Below are 13,602 nucleotides of genomic sequence, written 5' to 3'. Positions count from 1 at the left end.
TCAAACAATGACGCATTGAGGAGCATATTTATTCCGCCGAGAAATTGTGTTGCTTTGAGCAGTCGTTTCCACTTCAAAGTACACCAATACTTATAAGAGAGCTTATTTCATCATACGCCAGGCTTGCTTCAACATCTTAAAATGTAGAGCATTCCCTTAAAGGAGCAAAGGAGGGCTTTCCGTTGACACGTTCACACAACTGACGTTGAAACAACTTCCTGAAACGTCACTCCGGGTGGCCCGCTTCTCAAGTGGCATCTCCCTACCTCAACATGTCCACCCCTCGCCCTAACACTTCCGGCCAAATGGTTCACCGACGGCAAGCCAACCGCCACGCTTTTACGCTCTGCATCCCAATATCCGGATCCCTCATTGTCGTCGAATGTGCACATCCGTCAGCAGGGTCGCCAAAAAACGGCAAGTTCAATGAATCGTAACGGCTCCGTCAAGACTTTCACGTTCGATCGGATAATGTAGTGCTATTCGCGGACGGTCACACTCACAGTTCAGTGACGGCCGCTGAGTCAGTCCAGTGATGGCCGCTCAGCCAGCCCAGTGATGGCCGCTTAGTCAGTCCAGTGACGGCTTCCCAGTTCGTCCAGTGACGGCCGCTCAGTCAGTGAACTCAGTCCAAAAACAACTTAGTCTTATCAACATACCCTGCTTATTGATATCTTAAGAATCAGATTTCCAAGAAAACTCGACTTGTTTCTTGGCCGTATGGTTACACGGCGCGATTAGAAATGCAGAAAATTAAATCTTCCCTTTATGAAAAAGGCTCAGGTTTGCCTCATCGATGACGGCCTGCGCCGACTTTCACTGACACTTGCCTGATGCAGACTTACGCAAGCTAGCCAATGCCACTTTCAGCCAAGCTCTGGCACGTTTAGTATTCGAAATAGTACGAGGTCCCTGAGCCGGCAGCCACGCACCCCATCCGGCGATGATGAGAAAAACGTCCGTCCAGCAAGTGTTGCATAATACTTCTGGCGTCTCGCAATACATAAACTGTCACGCCCAACCGGGCTTTCGCCGAAAAACAGTGACACCATCTAGAAGCCACTACACGCCCCGTAAGAAACTACTAACGTAAATGAGGCAACCAACGACGCACAGCGAAGGAATGGCGGCTGCCCTGCCGCCGGGCGGATGGCGGCCGAAACGACCCTTGGCGCGCTAATTCGACCAATTTAGTGGCGGACAGGCCATTAAGTATTCAACTGTGAGATTAGCTAAGTGCATTAGAGCCCGAGTTGCGCCGTGACGTCCCCAGTAAACGACAGGCGTCAAACCCGACGCCCGACCCATATTCCTGGTGCACTTCGATCGTCACTGACATGCGCTTCGATCGTCAGTGATGCCAATGAAATTCCTTAATGCCGCGTTTCGCCCTCAAACGCTGAATTGTTGCATCTTTGAATCGTCATGTAGAAACTAGAGGAACAAATTCAATTACTACGGAAAGCGGGCGTAGTGCAGCCTAAAATCACAACACGGTGCGCAGGGCATCAGCAGCCAGTCACAAATACATGGGTTAGTAGCAATTAGCTAAGTGCAAGTAGCCCAACCAAAGCAAATTACCAAACTAGAAAAGGAAATATATGCCAACTTATCGTAATCATAAAGCAGAAGCAAATCAGGACAGCGCCACAAAAGGAGACAGGCGAGCGAATAATTACCAGCTGGAAGGCGGGCCATTGGTAGGCCCGCGCGCGCCTGACGAGCTGCACGACGGACCAGGTCAGTGGCGTCGGTCGGCGCGCGCTCCGGCTCAGAGCCTCAGTTCGACGGTGATCGAGTGATGGTCGTTCTCGCCTGTCGGCCCACTCCTCCACCCGCTTTGAAAGGAGACGCTTTCTCATCGTCCGATCCGAGAATTTCCGTCGTGTGTTCTCTTGCAGTGCACTAGTCTCACTCGGGCGACATTGATGCTCATCTTTTTCTTCTTCCTGTCTCCTTCCTCTTGCGAACTGCGCGTGGCGTATTGCACACGCACATGTTGGCTTCTGCTGGGATTAACTTATGAACCGCTGACTCGCCGACCCCTGGGCTTTCCTCATGAGGAATCTTCTCACAAATACCGTTCCGTAGTTCCGTGGAAGGAGATTACAGACCCCGCCCTACCTCTTTGAATCATCGGATGTTTTGAGGTTCATCGTGGATACGTGCAGATCTTTGATACGCTCTCGGAGATCTTAATCCGTTTTCCCGCCACCTCTCTGTTTCACGACAGGAACTGACTGCTACCATGATAGAAATTAGCTATGCCGTACATCTAAACTGCCTTTTTCTGTTCAGCGAGATGCTGCTTTTCCGCAAGGGTGATTTCCGCATGTTTTCTTACTTGAACGAGTTGCGGCACATGCTCGAGCGTGAAGACAATTTGCATTATCATTACGCACAAATACATAAAAAAAAACAATGAGTCAACCAATATATTCGAGCACGGCCAGTGACTCTCATGAGTGTCGTGGTGCCTTTTCCCACAAAAACGATATCAATCAGGAGCAAAAACAACACGAGCAGTAGCATTTGTATAGCCCTCATACACGCTTGTTTATACTACAGTGAGCACGAGTGTATGTTTGTTTTCATTTTTCGCACTCGTCGCTCTTCCATTTTTCGGGGCCTTCTTCATTCTTCAATCCACCTTCCAAAGCGCCTATCTTCTTTTAAAAGACACAAGCTTCGATTCCAGTGAGGTGAAGGTTTTCTGCGCACTTACCTAAAATATGTGATATTGTCGCCCTACTTGCTACATGCAGTCGGGCGTCCTGCTACCTCGGCTGTCGTGGCGTCCTGCTGCCCCGGCTGTCGTGGCGTCATGCTGCCTCGGCTGTCGTGGCGTTCCTGCTACCATCGGCTGTCGCGGCGTCCTGCTGCCCGGCTGTCGTGGCGTCCTGCTGTCTCGGCTGTAGTGGCGTCCTGCTGCTTCGGCTGTCGTGGCGTCCTGCTGCCCGGCTGTCGTGGCGTCCTCCTGGCTGCACCCCGGCTGTCATGGCGTCCTGCTGCCTCGGCTGTCGTGGCGCCCTGCTGCCTCCGCTGTCGTGGCGTCCTGCTGCCCCCGCTGTCGTGGCGTCCTGCTGCCCGGCTGTCGTGGCGTCCTGCTGCCTCGGCTGTCGTGGCGTCCTGCTGCCCCGGCTGTCGTGGCGTCCTGCTGCCTCGGCTGTCGTGGCGTCATGCTGCCCCGGCTGTCGTGGCGTCCTGCTTCCCTGGCTGTCGAGGCGTCCTGCCACCCTGGCTGTCGTGGCGTCCTGCTGCCTCGGCTGTTCTGGCGTCCTGCCACCCCGGCTGTCCTGGCGTCCTGCTGCCCCGGCTGTCGTGGCGTCCTGCTACCCCAGCTGTCGTGGCGTCCTGCTGTCTCGGCTGTCGCTGCTCGGTGGCCGCCCCTGATGCGTGTCCCGTGTCCGGATCACCCGGCACTGCACGGCGTCCTCTGGCCGGCTGACAGCTGCCCCGGCCGCCAGCCGCAGCGCTGCTCGGCGCCTCTGAGCCTGCCCGGTCACTCCCGCAGTGCCGCTGTTCCCACGATGGTCCGAGCGCACACATGTGGGCTCCACATCGGAGGCTCCTAATTGGATATATTCTCCGTTCGACGAGCGTGGATCTAACAGAAATAATCTTTGAGCAATGCATGCACTTCCTAGACAGCTGAAGCACCTCCTCTGATTGACCTTTGCTAATAGTTCGCTTGCCCGCTGCATTGCACTTGAAAACCTTGGATTTGAGCACTGACTGTACGAGCCCTGTACACCCTACAGCACTTCACAGCACACCGTACTAACTGGCTACCAGCCACGCTGAAACCAAAATATTGCAGACGAATGGCAACGAAAAGAGCAAATGGCTAGTCAGTAAGACGGACGGCACAGCAGCCAGAAATGTCGCAACCGCACAGGCACGGCACCCTGAACAGTGATTACGCCGGTGTAGTCATTTAGAACCTTTGCCCCTTCCATCACGGCACCCAAAGCAGAACAAACTCAATACACAATCGCAGGCTTGCACGATACGTCAATAGTTTATTGTCACGTGAATACAAAATACCGGAAAATTGTCACCAAAGCACGCGAGCATAAGACATTCCCAGGAACGTCTTGTTCAGAAATCAACCGGCAGGCAAGCAGACCTGTTGGCCAACGGTGAGCGTCGGGAGTACAGCACCAGTAACAGCAGCTGCAGGCCATTAGGGCTGGGGCAATCTCAGATTGATTACACGCTCTTGGGAGAGCGAAAAACAACACCAGAAGCACTGCTCGAACAACCTAACAAAGCCATCACGACGTGAAACATGATGTATGTCATCATGTAGCATATATGTGGTGACATCCACATCCCCCCTACTGACGTCGGCATGTGTGACTCCGTCAAGTCTCTAAGATAGGAATGTCCACGCCGCCATCTTCCATACACATGTCATAAAAATGCATGCAGCAACGCTGCCATCAGGTGCCCTCTTTATGTTGAGTTACTTGCTATGTTTCAACGGTAAAGTTTCATACAATGTCCCTTTGTCGCTGGTGCGTTTTGTTTTTAATCTGTGGAGTGAAACCCAATGAGTCGCATAACTTCAACCCGAGTTGCCTTCTAATAAAAGCTGGTTTCGGCATGCAATCGATCCTCACGCCACCTACAACTGCCAGGTGTGGCACACAATCGCCACGCATTCCAGCTGTACAGATGAGCACCACTCAAGTGATCGCTGGTCATGATTGTAACACCACATCCGCACAGGGACGTGCTCCCATAATCGACCGCTCGCGTGCTCCCATAATCGACCGCTCCAGGCCCGGTTCATGGGTACAAATACCTGAGTGAATTTTGCCTTTGCACATGTTTTTATATCTACAATCGAACAGGTCATCAGATTAACCCAAAGAACGAACAGCGTACCATGGCGAGACGCATCATGGCCATCAGCCTTGTTGCTTGTGGGGGTTTCAGACCAGAGAGCAAATACGCAGAAAATCGCCAGCGATCGCGGGACACTTCCATTTGAGTCGCACGCACCGGGCCGGGTAGCCTGCTCAGAGCAGTGTTGGGACAACACGGGGATCGATGGCTCAGCGGCGGGCGGCGCCACCGACGCGTTTTGTGCGGCGCGTGCCAGTCGCACGCTCCGGGAGAATGCTATGGGAGCGGCCAGCTGCGCGTCGCCACCAGCCGCCGCGGGCTGACGGTGCCCGGGGTCGCTCCGCAAAACTGGGGCCGGCGGCTCGGCGGCCGGCGCCCGGCGTGCCGTCTGCAGGTGCAACAGTTCGGTTCCGGCACCTCGCACGGAATCGGCATCGACGGTACTGCGGCTGTGCGAGAGATGGCACGGCTAAAATTCTGGCCGTTTCAGCAATGCTTGCCGGTGATAAATAAGGCAAAAGCCTGTGTCAAAGCCGGTGCCATCCAAACCTTTCCGGATGTAGGTCACTGACATGCATCTAAATGTGTGTGGTTACAGTGTCAGTGCACGCAGTTTAAAGAAAATAGTACATTACAAACAATGACTATCCACTATAAACATAAGCACGTCTATGAAGGCAATGAGAGGAATGAGGGGAGACGGCGGGGTGATGTATAACGTTGCTGGACACCGTTCACGAACAGATAGGCGGAATACGTCTCCCGCATCTGCGCGCAAAAATATATGTTTCGTTTCTGTCGCAGTTTGTCGATCCAGCCATGGATGCTGATCACAAAGTAAACCATGACCTAAGCCGCACGGCGCATGCTGCCGCTTTCTCACTCATAAGGCCATCGAAGTTGGTAAAGCTGATGAGAACATAACAACCCCACACAACGCCTGACTTGGCAAATCAGATCAATCGAGTCTCCCTTGCTGCAACAGAACACTCACAAGGCTTCTTTGTACACATAATTTAACAGGTATTTACCCTTTCAGGAGATATCACACAAAAATGGTTCCTTAAGTATTCCGCCACTATTTGATAACACAAAAATATTGGAGTACTTCAGCTTGAAATGATACAACAATAAGATGCAAAGCAGTAAACTGCGAACTCGATGGCTACGCTTTAAATGTTTGGAATGATTTTCTAGCCGGTCACAGGCATCGCGCCTACCCCTACCAACCAGAATAAGGAACACAGCAAAAACGCCCAAAAAATATACAATAGGGAGCAGCTGCTTTGAGCGCTTGAAACGGCCAGTTTGGAATCCCGAACTGGAATCAGAACTAAGTGGGGTGTGTGTTCCTGACTAACGGCACCGTCATTCCGCTGTTGAGGTGTTTAACTCAAGCACAAATACATCGCTGACCACGGGTTGGGTAGCGGAGTCCGGTCTGCAACGCACCGAAAAGTACATGACGGGGTCATCCGTACAAAGACTCCTCACTGCTGTCGAGAAAACACGAACGCCTTCAATGTAATCAGAGTCCATGTCATACTGAGCCGGGAACCCGGTGCTCATGTGGTACTGAGCCGGGAAGCCCAGCGCCCATGTGACACTGGGCGCGGAAGCCGGCGCCAATGTGATACTGAGCCGGGAAGCCCGGCGCTCATGTGATACTGAGCCGGGAAGCCCGATCATCCGTCACCAGCTGTATAAATGCGGCTGTATTTGACCAAAAACCGGCTGTTCTCCAAATACGCATCAGCACTTATACGCTAAACGTGTTACCCCGGTGGGTTTAAAAGGTTTGGGCATGCCAAAAAAAATTCGAAACATGCAATTTCTGGAATAAGCCTTTCGCCCCTGAACACATATAGACCAAATGTAGTCCCTGAACAAGTAAAGAAAAGACGTAATCCCTGAACAGACGTAGACTAAATGTAGTTCCTGAACAAATATCGAAAAGACGTAATCCCTAAACAGATGTCGGGCAAATGTAGTCCCTGAACAGCTGTAGAGCAGATGTAGTGCCTGAACAGATGTAGATTCAGAACAACGGAAATGTTGTCGCTCTTGCACTCAATTACTCAGCTGGCGGCGCCACTAAGCTGAAATGCCGCCATGCCGCCTACAGCCTCCCAAAGGGCCCACCCAGGTAATGCCAAGGTCAAAACTCCGCAGGACTGTTGCGAAACGGCTGCTGAAAATCGGCACATCATAACAAATCTGGAAAATACGCCCATATTTCACGCGCATTCCAACCAAATGATATCAAGACACGCCCAATATCATGCAGACAGAGGGTTGTAACTTCTTAGAAGTTCACTATGTAGGCAATGTGCCTGTCTTTCTTCTGCTGCGGAGCACAGATGGTGTTTATTGTTCTTCCGCGTCTGCATAAAAACACATGCACGTACACGTGCATCCGCACACTCAAACGCACACACATATTAGTTCGTGGCCGCCTGCAAGGCGGAGTGGGTTAAAGTCCCTTCCTCCGAGTTTCCACAATAATTCCACACTGCACGCGGCAGGTTCATCAATTTCTCAGCACCTGACATGTAACCAACTACACACCTTGTGGGAGAAAAGGCTTTCTTGCTGGGTTAGATCGCTGAAATTTGCGCACATCTTTTGTGAAGGAAGACATCGAAGATTTTTGCCTCCGCAAGCAGCGATTCGCAACGTTTTTCCTTGCTTTGTATCACTTTGACATAATTCAAGGACGAGTTTAACTGTCTACCCTCAGGGTACACCACGCTATATGAGGTAACACCAAGCCACCATAAGAGATCATGTGAGGTCATCTTGGACCATAAGTGACGGAACGTACGCCATGTGTCACGTGAATTTGTGATAAGTCGATATAGATTCACATTTCTCCACCAACAACTTATGTATGTCATGTGAACCAGACCAGAACCTGATCTAGCCTAACCTGAACAAGATATGATCTTGACACGTGTCCGTTGTCATCATGGCACGGGCTTGGGCGCAAGTACGCGGGTGCTAAACACAAGTGTTCTGAAGTCATTCACAGATGTTGGTGACTTTCAAGGTATTTCGCGTAAATTGTTAAGTCATCAGTCATGTGGAAGATATCAAATCAATGCTTCCTAATTGGGAATGATCTGTCATCCATCGCCCCTTGACCTTTTCGATTTGATGACAAATCCTGGGGACGTATTTTCAACGGCTCCCCAAGCGGTGGTCGGTGGCGAGATAGACGGGCGGCGTTGGGATTAGCAGCAAGCCGTTCATAGCCGCGTGCGCCCCCATCTTCATATCAAGATGAGACATCTCGTTACGCGGGTGAAATGGGTTAAGGATACGCAAAATACGCTTCACAGGCCAATTTCAGTCAAGTGATGGAGTTGCTATTTTCACCAAGACCAGGGCATCAGACCCCACGCAACTATGTCACGCCGCTATCCTCTTTCTTGGTCCTTCGCAAGTGGGGTCCCACTTACAACGCGCTTGTTGTTGTTTATTGGAGTTTAGAGGCGCACCCACAGCAGTGGTCATTTGGCGCCCACGACGAGTTTTGTTCTACCTAACTAGTGCGCCGCGCAAATGGTCCCGAAGTTGATGTGTTTCAGAAACAAAAAGACCTGTTGGGATTTAAGGTATTGTGAGTTGTTTCCTAGTATGTCACAGAGGGTAAGGGGCGAGTTGTGCTGTCCAAAGTGACGTTGACGTTCTTCCACGAGGCGCGGACAAGATGCAAGGACATGGCGGACGGTGAGGACAGCGCCACATCGATGGCAGATAGGTTTATCGGCTCCCTACAGAGGATCACCTCTTCTCGCCTCACTTTGCGGAAACAAGAGAGCCACTGACCCAGCTCAGGTTGTATCGCTCTAAGCTTATTACAATGCATCCCATCCCAACCACGCTGCCACTGGTTGTGTGGGAAGGTTGTTATTCGAGTTGTTCTTATCATCAGTATGTTTTATCAGGTTTTCAACAAGACGTTTCTTCCACAAGAGGGAATTACTTGCATTTGGCCGGACGACGTAACGTACAGCTGCACAGTCTCAAATCCAATTACGCAGACCGCTAGGTCACGGTGCAACTTAAACTAAACGGGTAATGGTACTGAGATAAGCATTGGTCCCGAAAGCTCAAGTCCGACCAGGTACCTTAGTTGGTTAGAGCGCCTGCCGTACGATCCACCCGCAGGGTGGATGGGCGGGCGGATTCGGTGGCGAGGTGGGTTCGAGTCGCCTTAGGCGCTCGCTATTTGCTCTTGACAGACACGGTCGGCGGCCGTTGGCAGAGGCCGCGCGAAAGGTCAGGTGGCCTGCGACAGCAGGCCGGACCGTGTGGAGCATTACGGCACGTTAAACTTTTGCAACCCAATTTTGCCGTTGACCCGGCTTTGCGATCTAGGTCAACGATCCGATGGTGGTGATCAGGGCTCACACAACAAGCACTGCTTAGCGTGAGCTCTCATCCCAGAAAGGTAGCCATTCGGAACGCTCGGAGTACAGCTGAGAAAAGGAATGAAGCTTCCAAATTTGATGCAAATTTAAAAAGGCATTGGGTAGAGTAAAGCGTTCGTCTTGAGACGCAGCTTCAAGAACAGCGTTGGGATAACAGATATATGATTAGCTTGGTCCAAAAGCAAATGGGAATACTGGATACACCGAAGGAAGTACTCTTTCACACAGCAGCAGTTCAAATTTATCTAACGCAAGCAGAAGGATTCGATTCTACCAGTGCACGTTATTCGAATGAGCAAAAACAACTCAAATTATCCTCTGGCATCCTGCCCTTGATTAAGTGACCAACATATAAACGAAATAGAAGCGTGTTATAACACAAGTGCTGTACCCTGCTGGGACGTGACAAACTCACTTGTACCAAGGGTAGTGCAAACAATGCTTTGGAATACGATTCCGTTGTAATGGATTCGACATCATATAATAAGATATAGCCATGTCATGCGAAGTATCGGCTACGGTCAAGTTAAAACGGCTCGAACACAGCCTCTCAGGTAGAAGGATCACCGACAAGGATAAAGGCAGTGAGGCAAAGGAACTCGTCTTACTTGCAACGTTACTAAAGGCAACAAACACCAAACGCACCCAGTAAAAATGTAAACGCTTACCTGTTGAGGCTTTATTACTCTCACTAGGCGGGGGAAAAAAGAAAGAAAATTTACCGTTCATCCGTCGGTGTGGAGCCTGTTGCATTCCGTGTACATACCGGGTCACCGCACCGGATACTTCAAAGCTCACACATTGACTCAACCGCGTTGTAAACAGTGCTGAAATTTTTAACAGCCGTGGTGACACCAAGCCGATGTTTTACGTGGTTTACGATCTTTGCAAGCACTATTTCGGTTAGTCGTTTAATGAGTAAGATCAAACACAGCAGCTGCGATGTAGTCACTTCCAGCAAATGCATCATTCCAATGCCAACCAACATGAAATGTGTTCGAGGTCGAATCCGAATCCGGTAGAAACCAAAGGAAGAATAAAAAATATACCTTTCCGTTGGAGTCCTAGGTAGCATCAGAATCTCCGATAAAATATAAAAGGTTACCGATTGCCATAATGCGTCGCTCGTTTCCAGGTCCGTTGTCTCCGGGGGTCCACAACATAGAATAAGAATAAAAATAGTACCTTTCATCGTGATTCGTCTCCAGGGCCCTTGGCAATACCATGCACTGCCTCTGTGCATTACAGATAATTTCAGTGTACAGACCTGGCTGTAAACTTATACCACACCCGAAGAGTCTGTGGAAAAAGAACGATGGTTCTAAGAATGGATTTCCAGAAATTATCTTCTGCATGCAGGTTCAAAATTCATAACTCAGCAATGACCCTGATGCATACAATATACAGCGTGTATAAAAATGAGAGCATGGCAATGCAGGACACTTTAACTGTTGCACATACACCCACACGCACACACACACACATACATATGACAACTTGATTGTCAAGGCTATAATTAAATAGTACGGATGGCACATGAAATAACATTGATCCTTCAGTGAACAAGATATTAATACAGAGCACAAATCAGTTGGGCTTACCTCAGTAATGATTTTACAGCTCTTCACTTGACCAATTGGACTGAAGAGGGCTATGATCAGGTCCTCTGTGACTGAAGCATCGAGGTTCCCAACATATCTGAAATTTGACTGGGTGTGAGGCTTATGCACAAGATAGTTCATATCCCCACACAAGTTAGGTGAGGCAGGGCAAAAGAACCATTGTGTTCACTCTCAAACACATGTATGGCTAGTTTCAGGTGATGGTTCCTTCCCAACAGTGCATCATGATCTCTCAGTTATCAAATGTCAAAACATGACAATGGAATCTCTAAAAAGTGACAAAAAGCCTCTGCTGATGTTGTATATAAAGTGGATCAAAACAGGTATTTCCCTAAACACTTCAATCCAGCCATGAAATGAAGACTATTGGCAAATTGTGTCTCTTTCTTCTCCCTCACAGACGCAAAGATGAAATTCATGAGGATTAAAAGCAATGTCTGGTAAACCATCCCCAGGAAGTAAGCAACACTTACATGAATTGTGCATGCATACCACATGGGGGAATACAAAAGTTGGCATCAGGGAATGATGATATGAAATTTAGGACAGGACAAAAGGCCACTTCAACACAGGTGAAAACTGGTCCAATCTCTCCAAGATCTCTAAGATGCATTTGCTACAAATTGGTTCTAAACTGCATGATGCAGGTGAGACCAATGCTGCAATATGGCATAACATAAAATTGAATGTAGTGGGTGTCCATGCAAGGGTAGAAAATTGCAACCAATGATTCATGATAATTACCAACTATACATATATTCAGACTGCCTTGTAATAATTTTGATCTTGATCAAAATTATTCCAAGGATATCTGAAAGCTTAAGGGCAAAGGAAGAGCTCTTCAGTCATGTTTGAATGGGTGACGGCTTGGACATGCATGACATGTAGACTATCGTCCCAAGGCCGACTATGTACCATAGGCTTTTAATGGTCATGACTATTTCAAGCCCCAAGATGGTGCAGGATTGAAATATTGTATTAAAAGAGCTTGATTCTTGTTTGGAAATTTAACTATGACCAGGCAAATGATCAGCAAATAAATAACTTCAAGCTCAGCCCCCATTGTGAAAATCATTGGAGTTTGTGTAAGAATAGAGAATAGTGAAGCAGCTGCCAAAAATAACGTAACATTAGATAAGTACGAGTAAGAACGTGCATACCAAGCACACAGGGATGCCTGCGTGCCTACTCAGACTAGGGAACAGGCAATGCTATTTCAGACCATTTCGTCTTCAATGGGAACGACTCCTGCACTAGGATGGAACCAATAGTACTCACAGTGTCCTTTTCGTTGCATCACACATTTTTATGAGTAATGCACCAATGCCGATGCACCATACAAACACCAAAGATTACTGGGCTCCGTGCGTCCCACAGCAATAAATCCACCATAAGCGCTTCTAGAGCGTTATGGCCGAATCAGCGCATTCACTGTTCCCACCCGCGCCAGAAAGTCACCACACTGCGCCGCTCGCCGCCTACTAGATCTTTGTGTATAGAGCAGGTCAGAGGAGTCGTTGAAATTGAAGCAGAATTGTACTTGTCATGTCTTGTAGTGATATTGAAGGTTGAACAAACATTTAGCATGGAAAAGCGTCAGCCAAACCGCCTGTCATCGCGTTTTGTAGGTTAGAGATTGTGGTTGCCTTAAATGTGAGAAATGAAAAATATTGAGAAGGAAATCCAATTCATGTTTGTTCCCCCTCTTTGTGGTAAAGTACCTAGCAAAGCTATCACATCTGATTTGCATATGTTCATAATACTGCACAGCTATGCGCGAAATTTCGGTACCGTAGCGATTGCAGCATAGGGGCATTGGAAGCCTCCCGAAACTGGGGGGAGGGGCCACTAGCCGCTTTTCTTTTTCAGTTAGCTCGCTTGAAGTCAATTTCAACTTTTCAAAAAGTTGGACAGTTTTGTCGCTAATTCGGAATGTACCCGCATCGCCAACAACTCATAAAATCGGCACTAGCCACTGGTGTCGGTTTGCATCCTTTTGGGTGGGCCATTGCTCCCCCCCCCCCCTTTGCCAATGTACGATCTGGCCCCTCATTGGTGAGTTTGGTCCCAACAATCCTTTGGAGTCCAAGCAGTTTTGGAACGTCACAAGTAGGAGCTCGAGATTATATCAAATTTAAAGAAGGCTGCTTATTGTTGCGCAGGTAAAAGAACCAAAGGAAATGAAGACTGCGATATCATGTCGAGTTTAGTGTACCTTGCTGAGTTAGTCACACTTTCAAAGCTCTGTGGTCATACCGGGCTTATATGAGTTTTTCCTGCATGCTGCATGCTATCAACCACACGAATTTATCTCTTGTTAACTCTGGTCCAGTATTGTGCTATTGCGGGAGTGTTCCGGCACAATTTAGCGATTTTTCAGGTTATACTGCCCGCAGCCAGCTGCGTCGTTTTCCCACGAGTCTTATCGGAAAATGAAAACATAGCGGTCGCATATTTGCACCCGAACAGGTGGGCAAGTTCTTACCCGTCTGCATTCAGAGGAACCCATGAAATGTGTCGACCTCCTCTTCAACGCGAACATTCGATTTAACAGCTGCAAAATCTGACGATCAGCTGACTAAACCGATAGCGGTAATCGTCCGACCACGACCATCAGCAACAGCGATGTCGAACATGCAGCAGGAACAAAGTCTTGGGACAATGTCCCAAGCAGGGACAAGGTTGGAACC

The 13,602-nt window shown here is 49.1% G+C and overlaps 1 long non-coding RNA gene across 1 annotated transcript; it reads right to left on the bottom strand.

Moving 5' to 3' along the window:
- Window positions 1-10,498: 10,498 nt before the first annotated feature.
- Window positions 10,499-12,351, bottom strand: LOC119112434 (uncharacterized). Its single transcript, XR_005095717.1, has 3 exons — window positions 12,191-12,351; window positions 10,892-10,988; window positions 10,499-10,589 (listed from the first exon to the last, which is right to left on the bottom strand). It is a non-coding gene; the product is annotated as an uncharacterized LOC119112434 (long non-coding RNA).
- Between the last annotated feature and the right edge of the window lie 1,251 nt (window positions 12,352-13,602).

This window comes from Pollicipes pollicipes, unplaced genomic scaffold, assembly GCF_011947565.3.
Source record: "Pollicipes pollicipes isolate AB1234 unplaced genomic scaffold, Ppol_2.1 Scaffold_7261;HRSCAF=8764_pilon_pilon_pilon, whole genome shotgun sequence".
NCBI lineage: Eukaryota > Metazoa > Arthropoda > Thecostraca > Pollicipedomorpha > Pollicipedidae > Pollicipes > Pollicipes pollicipes.
The sequence above is the reverse complement of the archived record's forward strand: the minus strand, read 5'-3'. Positions and strand labels throughout refer to the sequence as shown.